We start from the raw sequence: 12,197 nt of genomic DNA, 5'->3' as shown, positions 1-12,197 counted from the left end.
CAGAACGTGGGCTATCAGGGGCTACTTATAAAAATCAAAGACCCCTGGGTCCCATCCCTGAGCTACAGAATAAGGGGTTGAATAGGGCTGGGACATGGGAATGCACCTTTATAACAAGTGCCCCCAGGGGGTTCCAATGGTCTCAAAGTTTGAAGAACAATGTCTTCAATGACGGAATAAACTTAATGCTCACAGATAGGCCTCTCTTGACCCTTCAGGTCAAGACTCAGGGGAAGGACTTCCTCCCTGGGAGCTCTGCCCTGTTTCCAATCTGAGAAACAGCCTTGTATCTGGGTGACTGACACCTGGAGACGAGACCCTCCATCCTCTTCCAGGGCAGCCTTGTCCTCCGTGTGGGTCCTCTGTCCAGATATAGCACAGTGATCAGAGCATCTTCTGTCAGCACTCCCCTGACTGCTGTGACTTTCTGCTCTCTACTCTGTCTTGCCCTCTGCCCATCTCCCCCAGTAAGCAAGAAAGAGAGAGAGCTGTCACCTCATTCCGGTTTACATGGCTGTGAACCTGATGGTTCAGAAATAGAAATAGGTTTCTAAACACTGTTACGGGAAACCTGCACCCCCAGAGGCCAGGCCATAACAGGCATCTCTCCCTCCGCTTTAGCTAATTTGGCACAAGTTGGGGCCAAAGTGGTTATAAAACCTTCCCTGTATGGTCTGCAGGTGCCAGGCCTGTGATTATTTTACTCTTTCATACAAAAATGAACCACTGGGGAGACAGCTACAGCAGCTCACAGACTCAGAGCACAGTAGTCCCTTTTGCTTTGGGAATGTCACCAGCTTGGTTGGAGAGGATCTTTGGCCCGGGATGGCTCTGCCCAAAATAAAACAATGAGAAAGGAGGGAGGGAGAGTCCAAAGCCGAGTAACAGCTGCATCACCTGGCTGCTTGTAGACACAGATGTGTCCGTGGAGCTGACAGCTCAATGCAGCCATGAACCCTGGGGCTCTTGGCATCCCTTCTGCTGAGAAAAGTTTCCCTGGGCTGTACCTTAATCACTGGTGCCATATTCTGTGCCCTTTGATCCCACCCCCATGCCCTCAGCTGAGCACATTTGGATGAGGGACTAGAAGCTACCAGAAACAAACTTCATTCCCAAATAAAATTGCTGGTACCAGCTTCCCCTGTTGGATTCTCTCTGGGAGTTTGAATTTTAGATAGCAAAGGAGGCCGAGTGTGGTGGTCATGTCTGCAATCCCAGTACTTTAGGAGGCCAAGACCAGGGGATTGCTTGAGCCCGGGAGTTCAAGATCAGCCCTGGTAACATAGCGAGACCCCCCATCTCTACAAAAAAATAAAAAGAAATGAGCCAGGTATGGTGGTACACACCTGTAGTCCCAGCTACTCAGGAGGTTGAGGTGAGAGGACCGCTTGAACCTGGGAGGTCAAGGCTGCAGTGAGATGTAATCATGCCATTGCACTCCATCCTGGCCAACAGAGTGAGACCCTGTCTTTAAAAAAAAAAAGGATACCAAAGGAGTTGAAAATTTGTGGTGGAAGAAGACTCTAGAAAAGAAAGTAGTCAGATCTTATTAATAATCAGAAATCATTAATATGCTGCTGAGAGGGCCATGAGAAAAATGGGTTCCTAGATTTGCCAGGACACATTTGAGTCCCCAGATTCAGTCCTGTAGACTCAGCTTTCCCTCACCTTTGTCCGGGGTCCCTGTGAGACTCCTGTCTCCTCATTAGGCCAGCAACTTTCAAAAAATTCATTATCTGAAGCCAGCTGTAAGAGCCTATTCTGTTGCAACCTAAGGTAGAGCTCTGTCCAACTCTGTTCCTCATTGCAGTGGTAGCTGGTGGCCTCAGGTTCCAAAAAGAGGAAGGAAAACAGATATGCACCAGGCGCTGTGATGGGACACACTTTCACAGGTCACACAGGTTATCTTATGTAATTCTCATGGTCACTCCAAGTGACAGGCAGGGTGACCCTATTGTATGGATGAGGAGCCTGAGCCCCAGAGGACGACACAGTGTCTTAGACTGCGTGCTCAGCCCTGCTCTTGATATTCTATGTATGTGATGATCACGGTGGACTTGCCCTGTGTTTCTCGACTACAATTTCTACACTGAAAACAAAACAAAAACAAAACTAACATCAGTGTCTTCCCTGAGGGGCATGGGGGCTGCCTAGCAGATAGTCCCTGTGGCCTCACATGGTGAATAGTGGGCAATGGCTGGTCAGGGTCCCTTGCTCCTCAATGAGAGGGTCTCTGAAGAAGCTCCTGCCTCAGCTCCGTTCTCTGCCAAGAGCTGCATGTCAGGCTGGTAGGGGCCCTGAAGATTTTCTGGAACATTCCCTCCTTTTTCAGGAGAAGAATCTCAGTCCCAGAGAGGGAAGCCTCCTGAATAATATAGCTGACATTTTTTGAAAACTTCCTGTTTGCGAATTAGCCCACTTCATCCTCAGAACATCCGCATGAGACAGGTATTCTCACATCACCATTTTATTGTGTTGAGATGGGAAGTTACTGTGTTCTAGGACCTGGAACATGTGTCGGCTTGAATGCCCATCACGATGCATGTGGGGCTGCCCATCTAGGTTCCATTTTCCTCGTCACTTGAGAAACATTGATCGTGGAGGCTAAAGTTTCTGTTGCTTGATCACCACACAGTAAAACAGGGAGGGAGGGTTTATTTAGAAAGAAAAACAAAATCGTTACAGGAAATGCCTACATGGAAGGTCAAGTAGGGGAATTTTTTTTTTTTTTTTTTTTTTTTTGTTGAGACAGAGTCTCGCTTTGTCACCCAGGCTGGAGTGCAGTGGCCGGATCTCAGCTCACTGCAAGCTCCGCCTCCCGGGTTTGCGCCATTCTCCTGCCTCAGCCTCCCGAGTAGCTGGGACTACAGGCGCCCGCCACCTCGCCTGGCTAGTTTTTTGTATTTTTTTTTTAGTAGAGACGGGGTTTCACCGTATTAGCCAGGATGGTCTCGATCTCCTAACCTCGTGATCCGCCCGTCTCGGCCTCCCAAAGTGCTGGGATTACAGGCTTGAGCCACCGCGCCCGGCCAAGTAGGGGAACTTTAAGTCAAAGAAGGCATCATTTGGGAGGTCAGCTTCAGTGTGGATGATGTAAAATCAGGGTTGTCCTGAACTGGTCAGATTTGATAGTTTTTTTTGGGTCAACATCACAGTCCCACTTTTTCCCTGATTGTATTTGAATTGGAAAATATATTTAATTATATCAGACACTCTTGGTTGCTAAGCATCAGAAAATATAATTAAATTGGCTTAAACACTTATAAAGAGCTGAGCCGTGGGCTTCTGGAAGATGAGAGTCTGGGGGCAGTATGGTCTCCTGGCTTGGTTGTCCTTGAGTTTTTCGTTCTGCCGTTGCCAGTGTGTAGAATTCATCATTCCCTGGCTTTTCTCAGGGCAGGAAAACAACACAGCCCTTCCAGCATCCTGCCCAGACAAGATGAATGCTCTCTGCTTCTCTTTGTCCAACCACTGAATGCAGGCATGAGATACCTGCTCATCCTTGAACGATCACAGGGCGAGGGGATGGAATTACACCGATGGGCTTAGGCCAGCGAGGACCCAGCCTTGAGGCTGGGGATGTCAATTCCACTCAAGCAGCCTGGCTCCCCAGTTAGGGAAGGCAAAATGGATGCTCGGCACCAGCCTAGAGTGCCCATGACATACATTTTCCTATTTTTCCCTCTTAAGTAAGGAACACCAATTATTTTATACCCTACCTAGTATCCAGCCTTTCCCTAAGAGTGTCTAAAATTCATTTGTTACAATTCCCAATATGTACTAATAAAAATCAATTGCTATTATTTAACTCGTCATTTCATAGACTGAAAAAACTAGAGCGTATTACAAGCATGTTTATAATTCTTGACAAATAATCAAAATTTTACTCTTCTACTGAAAAATGCAAAACCATAAACTTCAGTCTGCATCGCAAATGAGAGGATAAATATTACTGTTGTGTTTTTTTTTTTTTTAAATATATACTGTTGTGGTCTTTAAACAGGCAAAGGAGATACTCTCAATTCCCTTGGGAGATTTCCAACCCTGACCTGATGTGGACTTGGCCCAGAGGTCTTGGACAAGACTGGCAGGGCCATCCTGGCCACCAGCAAGCCCACGAGGCAGCCAGGGGAAGGGAAGCCCACAGTCCACTTGGAGTCACCCTCCCCAAAGCCAGGAAAAAAGGGCCTGATGACTTCTCCATGTTCCTGCAGACTCTGTAGTTTTCTAATGTAGAATCTGCTTTGTATTCATCTATGATTTAGGAAAGGGAACTAGTGATAATCAGTTTGATCCCATAATCTAATAGGATCCTCCTGCTCTGAACCCCCACAGGAAAAGAGTAGTGCAATGGTTCTCAAACATTTTGGTCTTCAGACCCCTTTTTACTCTTTTTTTTTTTTAATTTTTATTTATTTATTTATTTATTTATTTATTTATTTATTTATTTATTATTATACTTTAAGTTCTAGGGTACATGTGCACAACGTGCAGGTTTGTTACATATGTGCCATGTTGGTGTGCTGCACCCATTAACTCGTCATTTACATTAGGTATTCCTCCTAATGCTATCCCTCCCCTCTTCCCCCTCCCTCGACAGGCCCTGGTGTGTGATGTTCTTCTTCCTGTGTCCAGGTGATCTCATTGTTCAATTCCCACCTATGAGTGAGAACATGCGGTGTTTGGTTTTCTGTTCTTACGATAGTTTGCTGAGAATGACGGTTTCCAGCTGCATCCATGTCCCTATAAAGGACATGAACGCATCCTTTTTTGTGGCTGCATAGTATTCCATGGTGTATATGTGCCACATTTTCTTAATCCAGTCTGTCATTGATGGACATTTGGGTTGGTTCCAAGTCCTTGCTATTGTGAATAGTGCTGCAATAAACATACGCGTGCATGTGTCTTTATAGCAGCATGATTTATAATCCTTTGGGTATATCCCCAGTAATGGGATGGCTGAGACCCCTTTGTACGCTTAACAATTACTGAGAATACAAAGAGTTTTTAAAATCTAAGTTTTTCCATTATTGTTTACTGTATTGGAAACTCATAAACACACTTAAGAAGTGCACTGAAACCGTCTCCATTTGGCTATCCACACCCTGTCTAGACAACGTTCTAACTCTGCTGGGTCTCCAGAGGCTGACTCCTGATTGGGTTGTCCCAGTGGGAGGCACACACAGGCAGAGGGCAAGAAGAGTTCAGGTGTTTCTCCTCTGGCTCCCTCCCTGCTGGGAGCAGATTAAGGGTGATCACAATCTTCAACCAAAGGCGGCAGCTCCTCGGAGCCGCAGTGAGTCTTCCCAGGTTCTGGTAACTTCTCCCCTCTCATCCCATTAGGCCTAAGTGGAAATGGTTCCCCACTGGTTGCCAATCCTATGGGGCCGCCCATGCCTTAAGTTTTCCCTTAACCTTGCCCTCACTAGCTCTCCTCAATCCCCGGTTCCAGTATTTGCCCTTCGTTTCCTCAGAGACCCTGACTGAGACAGGAATAGAATGTGTGAGTCTGAGTGTGAGTGTGCACACACACTCATGTGTGGATGGATGAACACCAACACATTAATAGAACAGTTGCTGTGGGGTTAGTCATGATTTATCTCTTCCTTTTGCTTCTCTGAATTTTCTGATTTTTCTGTAATGTAATTTTACATATCATTTATGTAAAAATTTTTTAAGAAATAAAGTAAAAGTTTACAGATTTAAAAAATAGTTTCCATGAGGATCAGGCTCAGGGGAGACTAGAAGCCCTCAGATCCAATCCTTTGGGGACAGATCTGAGCCCAGATCTAATTCGGTGGAAAGAAACTAATGACACTAGACACTACCCCTGGCTCAGAGGCCATGAGGATTAGTGAGAGGAGCGTGTTGGCACCTCTGAATTCTTAATGTGATTAGAAAGGAAATAAGCAGCCCATTATCATTCCCTGACTTTGGGAAGGCCCTTTAACCTGGATTGCCCTGAATCTCACTGCAGCCTGACTGTGCTGTAACTACACCAGGTACAGAATAGATGCAAGAGGGAGAGTCTATCACCAGCAGGAGGGTGGCTTAGCCTGGCAGTGTCCAAGCTTTAGCATGCATAGAATCGTCTGAGAATGCAGATACGAGGGCTCTTCCACCATCGGTTCTGATTCAATAGGGCTGAGATGGGGCCCTGGAATCTGCATTTTAAAGTGACTGGTTCTCCTCCCTCCCCTCTCCTCCCACCACGCACATCATGAGGAATAGAGGTGCTTGGGCCACAGAGTTTGGGGTGCAAGTCCTGTATCTTTTGGCCCCTCATCGCTAAGACTCAGTGCACAGAGGGAGTGGAGAAGGGAGAGAGGAGGGGGAGCACCAGGCTGCTGAGAGGGGCAGGCAGAGCAGGCCTAAACCAACCTGGTCGTCACCCAGGAGGAAACCCACAAGCGGGACATTGAACCTCGCCTGGGTGATTAGTGCTCCGGAAACCACGGGGAACCACTGGAGGCTTTTACTGATGCCGTGTTCTTTTCCATTTCTTCTCTGATTACATTGATCCTGTACTTTTGCTGATGTTGTGACAGTCTAATTATAGACTTCTCGGCTGCTGAGCAAACAGTCGTCCCCTCTCGGTAAATCCGCCTGTTACACAAGCGCCAGCTCTGGGACACTGTCATTATGTGCAGCCAACCCCATGAAGCACCGTGGGCGGCACAGCCCCACACCCTTTAGCTCCTTGACGCTCACTGCTGGAGCTGAAGGCACTGCAGGCTAGTCAAGCTGGTCTTTTTTTTTTTTTTTTTTTTTTTTTTTAAACAGATGGGGAAACTGAAGCCCACAGCAGTGAAGTGAACCATATCACACAGAGCCAGGACCTGAGGGAGGGGTGGTTACCCAAGTCCTCTTTTTTTTTTTTTTTTTTTTTTTCCATCAGATATTCGCTGAGTGCCTATTCTAGGAATTCTGAAGAGGAAAAGTGTCACCTGGCCAAGAGCAGAAAGTATTGGCAGGGCAAGGTCAGCTGGATGGTGTCCCTCCTAGGAGCTTCCCAAGAGTCCATTTTTCTGGCCCTCAGATGCAGAGGCTTCGGAATCCTGTCTGCATCTGTGTCCCACAGCTAGCTGGAATAAAGAATGCCAATTTGTTTAGGCAATGCTCACAAGAGATTGTGGCGGAAGGCTGGAAGGGAGATGTGCGTATTCTGGCCATCCAGCATCTGAACCTCCTTCCTCTATTTAGAGAATCCTCTACCTTTAAGAGGCAAAGTCTACTTCCCAGAGTTAAAGCTCAAAATATCAGATGATCTGTTCACCAGCCTTCTTTGCAGCCAAGCCAGGGCTTGGCCATACCATCTGGGCTTTGCTGATTTGAGAGAATCCCACCCACTCTGGGTTCGAATCAGAAACCAGTGATGGGAAGAAGCAGGGACACAGGTTCACAGAGACTCCCACTATTTACAGGTGACAGTGTGGTGGCAGAGACAATTACATCCAGTTTCCAGAGACAGGAGTGGCAAGGCTGCCTATGTCCTTCATGGTGTTTTCCTGGGCCAGTGCCACAGTATGAGTTTTCGACCTTGTTTCTGGTGGCAGAGTCAATTGGCCAAGTTCTCCAGCTATTCTGCTAATTCTGTGGGCTCACCAATATCTTGGAACTAAATTCCATTTTGCTTAAATCAGCCAGAGTCATTTTTGAGTGCTGACAACTAAGAATCAAGACTGATACGAAGACTGGAAGACCAGCGTATGAACACTGAGAATGACACATGTTAGGGGAGATTGCCATCCCTGGCAGTCGGCTGTACTCTTCCTCTGGCAAGCTATGTGGGAATGACCAGAATCTCTTCCCCAACAGGAATGGACTCCAGGGCTGGGAGCTTCAGGCATTCTGGCAGGATGGTGGGAAAGACATCCTGGGCCTAAATATAAGGCAGGTTCAGAGTGGACCCAGTGGCTGGTCATGAGATATAATGAAATAATCAATTCACAATTTGCATTTTTATGAAATCCCTTTTCCCAGAAGGGAGATTTGAAAAAATGTTAATCCTTAGATAAGAAATCTGGGGCCCTAGAAGTGATGGTAGCCACAGCAAGGTATTCAGAATCTCCCCTTTTCTGCTCTTATCCGACTTGCTTCCCAAGGTGTCCTGACAGTGAAATGAGAAAGGGGTACAAGGTTGGCAACCAGACACCACGAAGCAGGTAGGCTAACTGCTGTTATCATTTCCATTTTTGGATTAAGAAGCTCAGACTCAGAGATGTTAAGCGATTTGTCTAAGGTTTCACCTTGCCTGAAAAAAGGTTTGCCCGCTGTCTCATTCAAGTCTACATCCTTTCTCCAGGGACATACTGCTAGTGGGGTGGGCAGGAAAGGAGTCTAGAGACATCTAGATTGGAGGGATAAAGTCAGCACTGTTTATATTTGGCATCATCTTTTCCCTGGCACTGCCACCATCACTCCCATTCCCCTTCTGGATCCCTACCTTACCCCTTCATGCTGCTCTGGTGGCAGTGCCTCTGCTGCCATGCTCTGCTTCAGCCTGCTGCTACAGCCATGCCTGAAGATGCAGCCCCTTCCTCTCTTCCTGTCCCACCAAATATGACCAGCTCTAGGCTCCACTACTTCTGGAATCTGTCCAAATAAAACTTACACCATTTTATTCCAAACCCACTTGTCCTTCTGCAACACCCGAGAAAAATATCGGACTGCAGGAGCCAGAGAGGAGAGAGAGATTTACTGGTGAGAGTTGTAGGTGGGAACTGAAAAGCCAAGTCATGTCTTTGCCCCACCAGAAACTCACTAGGATGTACACAGTGCCACTGTGACGGTTTTAAAATATGTCCACAAATGCTTTGATGTTCCTTTGTTTCTTGATCTGTATGCTAGCAACACAGGTTCATTCCATTTGCGAAAATTCATTGAGCTGTGCTCTTATGAGCGGTGTACTTCTCTACACGTATGTTAAATGTGGATAAGAACTTCACGTAAGAATCATTTCAAGAAAGATAAAATATTTAGATGAGCGCATTTGAATAAACATTTGTAATGTTTTTATTACAAAAAAACTCAAGACTTAAGAAATAGCTCAAAGAAACTGATAGATCAGGAGATAACTAGACACTATACAAAAGGTCTTTCTTGACTTACAGTAGGACTATGATAGAATTTCTTTGCTTTTCTGAAGTATTTAAAATCAGAATCTATTGAGACAGAAAACTGTTTCAGGATCATCACTACAAGTGAGGTACGCTTGCATTTTAAAGACTGTTTTGTCCCTCGGTTTCCCTAGGTATAAATCAGTGAAGCCAGTGAATCACTCAGAATGCAAAAAAGGTCTTTAAACCATTCTGATTGGATGTGCTCAGCAGGGGCTGGAATTTGGCAAGAAGGAGGCACCAATAATCCAGGAAGAAGAGTTTCAATATGTGGTTCCATGTCCAATGGGCAGAACTTGGCCACTTTCTAAGACTCCTTCCAGCTCCAGGATGCCAGTTTTATGAGGCAGAAAGAACACAGTGTATTAAAAAAAACAAAACAAAACCCTGAAACAAAATTATAGAAAAGTCCATTAATGCATCAGGGATAAAAAGAGGCCCAAGAAAAAAAAAATACATATATACATGTATATATATTTGAGAACTCATATATAATGAGTTTCTTTTCTGGCTCTTAGCTCTCACCTCTTACCTACCACAGAATAATTTTGTTCAGGAAGTTGAACAAAATTTCACCCAGGAAAAGGCAGAACTAAACCATGCTGGGTCAAACGTTAGGTTAAGAATTTTTGTCCTGTGTTCTACCTTGAGGCGAACTGTGTTAGGTTCCTAGTTTTGTCCTGAAAGAGTAGAAATGGTCCGAAGGCCAATGTAATAATTTGCATTAACTTTATTGTGGTTGGAAGTTCATGGAAGGATGGTTGAGTTACTTGCCCAAGGCCTTACAGATAGTGAAAGTTAAAACAATGAAGTTCTTAGAAGAAAACAAAGAAGATTATTTTTAGGGGCTTAGGATTATTTTAAACAGGACATACCAAACACTAATCATAAGAGATAAGATTAATATTTCAGATGTCTTTAAAATTAAGGGCTTCTGTTCATCAAAATATAACATTAAAATAACTAAAAGTCAACACCGATTGGGAAAAGATATTTGTTATACACCTATTGGGCAAAGGGCTCATATTCAGAATATGTAAAGAACTCATAGACATTAGGACAAATAACTCCCCACAAATGGGCAAAAGACTTGAACAGACACTTTATTAAAAGGGTATTGAAATGAACAATAAGCATCTGAAAAATTGCTCAACATCCTGGATCATCAAAAAAAAAAAAATGCAATTGTAAATCACAGTGAAATACACATCCTCCCCCAGTTTCTAAATTAAAAAGACTGAAAATACCAATACTGGCAAAGATGTGAAACAACGGAAATCTCATGTCACTGGTTGGAACATAAATTGTTATATTTGGCAGTGTATTTAAAGTTTAATATGTGAACACTCTATGAACCAGGAATCCAATCCTAGGTATATATATACCCAACATAAATGAATGCTATGTCCACCAAAAGACATGTGTAAGAATGCTTGCAGCAGCTTCATGAAAGGCAGAAACACGAAGCAACTCAAATGTCCACCAACAGTAGGATGAGTACACAAATCGTTGAATATTTATATAATGAAGTAATACACAGTAGTGAAAAAGAATGGACCATTGTTACACACAACAGTATGGATGAATCTCGTAGACACACTGTTGAGCAACAGAAGCCAGAGATAAAATTGTACGTGTTATGTATTTCATCCATATCAAGTTCAAATATTGGTAAAACTAATCTATGGTGACAGAGGTTAAAATAGTGGTAACCCTTGTGGGATACTGAATGGGAAGGGGCAGGAATGAGCTGGAAAGGTTCCACATCTTGATGTGGGTGGCAGTTACATGGGTGTATGCATATGTAAAAAATTATCATTCTGGACACTTTAGATTTGTGCACTTTACTGAATGTTATACCTAAAAAAAAAAAAAAAAAAAAGGAAAACAAAAAATTAGATCGTATGTCTTGATTTCGTGTCTAGCAATAGAATCACTGACTTTCCCTGTAAGCACTCATATTGATGTCCTATCCCATTAAGTTCCTGGATACTCACTCACCTCTCCCTCACTGGGAAAGACGTATTTGAGAACTCTTCAAAGTCTGACAGACAGGAGGACCACACTTATTTCAGGCAGGGATGGGAGAGGAGGGCGGAGGAGATGTAAATACTGTATCTGGGAAGGAATCTTTTTCCCCAGCACCTAGTAGAGGATCAATACAAGACAATAATGTCTATTGATAAATAACACTGTCCAACATTGGCTACTATCTGATACATACAGCATTTGCCACACACTTTCTAACAGGCACTAGCCACTGCACTAATTGTTTCCCAAGTATTTTCTTAATACTTATATAACTCTACAAAGCTGTCCCATTCTTAGTCTTGTCCTACAGATTGGAGATGCAGGTTTTTGGAGGGTTAGTTAAGTTACTTGCCTAAAGCCTTACAGAAAGTTTAAGTGGTGAATGGAGATCTCAAGTCAGATTAGTCTGAATTCAGAACCTGGGCTGTAAACCACTAGCTATGGAATGAATGGATGGTGTCCAAGCCCTGCCTGCATGTTATGTAACACACTGGACCAAGTGCTGTGGCATTCCGAGTGGGGCCGAAGCGGCTGCGGCTGTCGACATTGGCGATGGACTCCCCGAGGCCCTTCGTCCCACTAACTGCACACAGGTGGTCCCCGGGGCCAGAGAGCCACCGGCGCTCTCTCCCCGAAGACCACGCCTTCACCTCCAGCCAGTTTGCTTGGGGAATCTGAAAGGTGCCCAGGGCCCAGAAACCATTAAGTTTTTTCCGACCTCGCAAACACACACCCGAGGTAGGTGTGGGCGTTAGCCGCCTCACTCCTGGGGGCAGGGAGAACCAACGCAAAAATCCCCAGAGAGGCGGAAGAAAAACTGGCCTGCGAGAGAACAGGATGGACATGGGAAAAGCTTGGGGGAGAGAGAGTTATGCGGCAGGAATGGCAGAAAAGCGTACTAAGCAAAAAGAAAGGTGTCCCACTAACTCCGAAGTTAAGTGGTTGTCGACGCACCCCCTCTGTTGCGCTTGCTCAGTGCTGCCTCCCTGTGCACCCCGCCCCTTCCAGCCGCTGAGGATTTACTCGTCTCTTGGCAACCATTCACCC

General features: G+C 45.0%; 1 long non-coding RNA gene across 1 annotated transcript; it reads right to left on the bottom strand.

Moving 5' to 3' along the window:
* Positions 1-9,017: 9,017 nt before the first annotated feature.
* Positions 9,018-12,176, bottom strand: LOC105479100 (uncharacterized). The gene is made up of 3 exons (XR_011620021.1): positions 12,078-12,176; positions 11,121-11,264; positions 9,018-9,506 (listed from the first exon to the last, which is right to left on the bottom strand). It is a non-coding gene; the product is annotated as an uncharacterized lncRNA (long non-coding RNA).
* Between the last annotated feature and the right edge of the window lie 21 nt (positions 12,177-12,197).

The sequence above is a fragment of the Macaca nemestrina genome, chromosome 1, assembly GCF_043159975.1.
Source record: "Macaca nemestrina isolate mMacNem1 chromosome 1, mMacNem.hap1, whole genome shotgun sequence".
Classification (NCBI taxonomy): Eukaryota; Metazoa; Chordata; class Mammalia; order Primates; family Cercopithecidae; genus Macaca; species Macaca nemestrina.
Note: the sequence above shows the minus strand (reverse complement) of the source record. Positions and strands in the feature narration are given on the sequence as shown.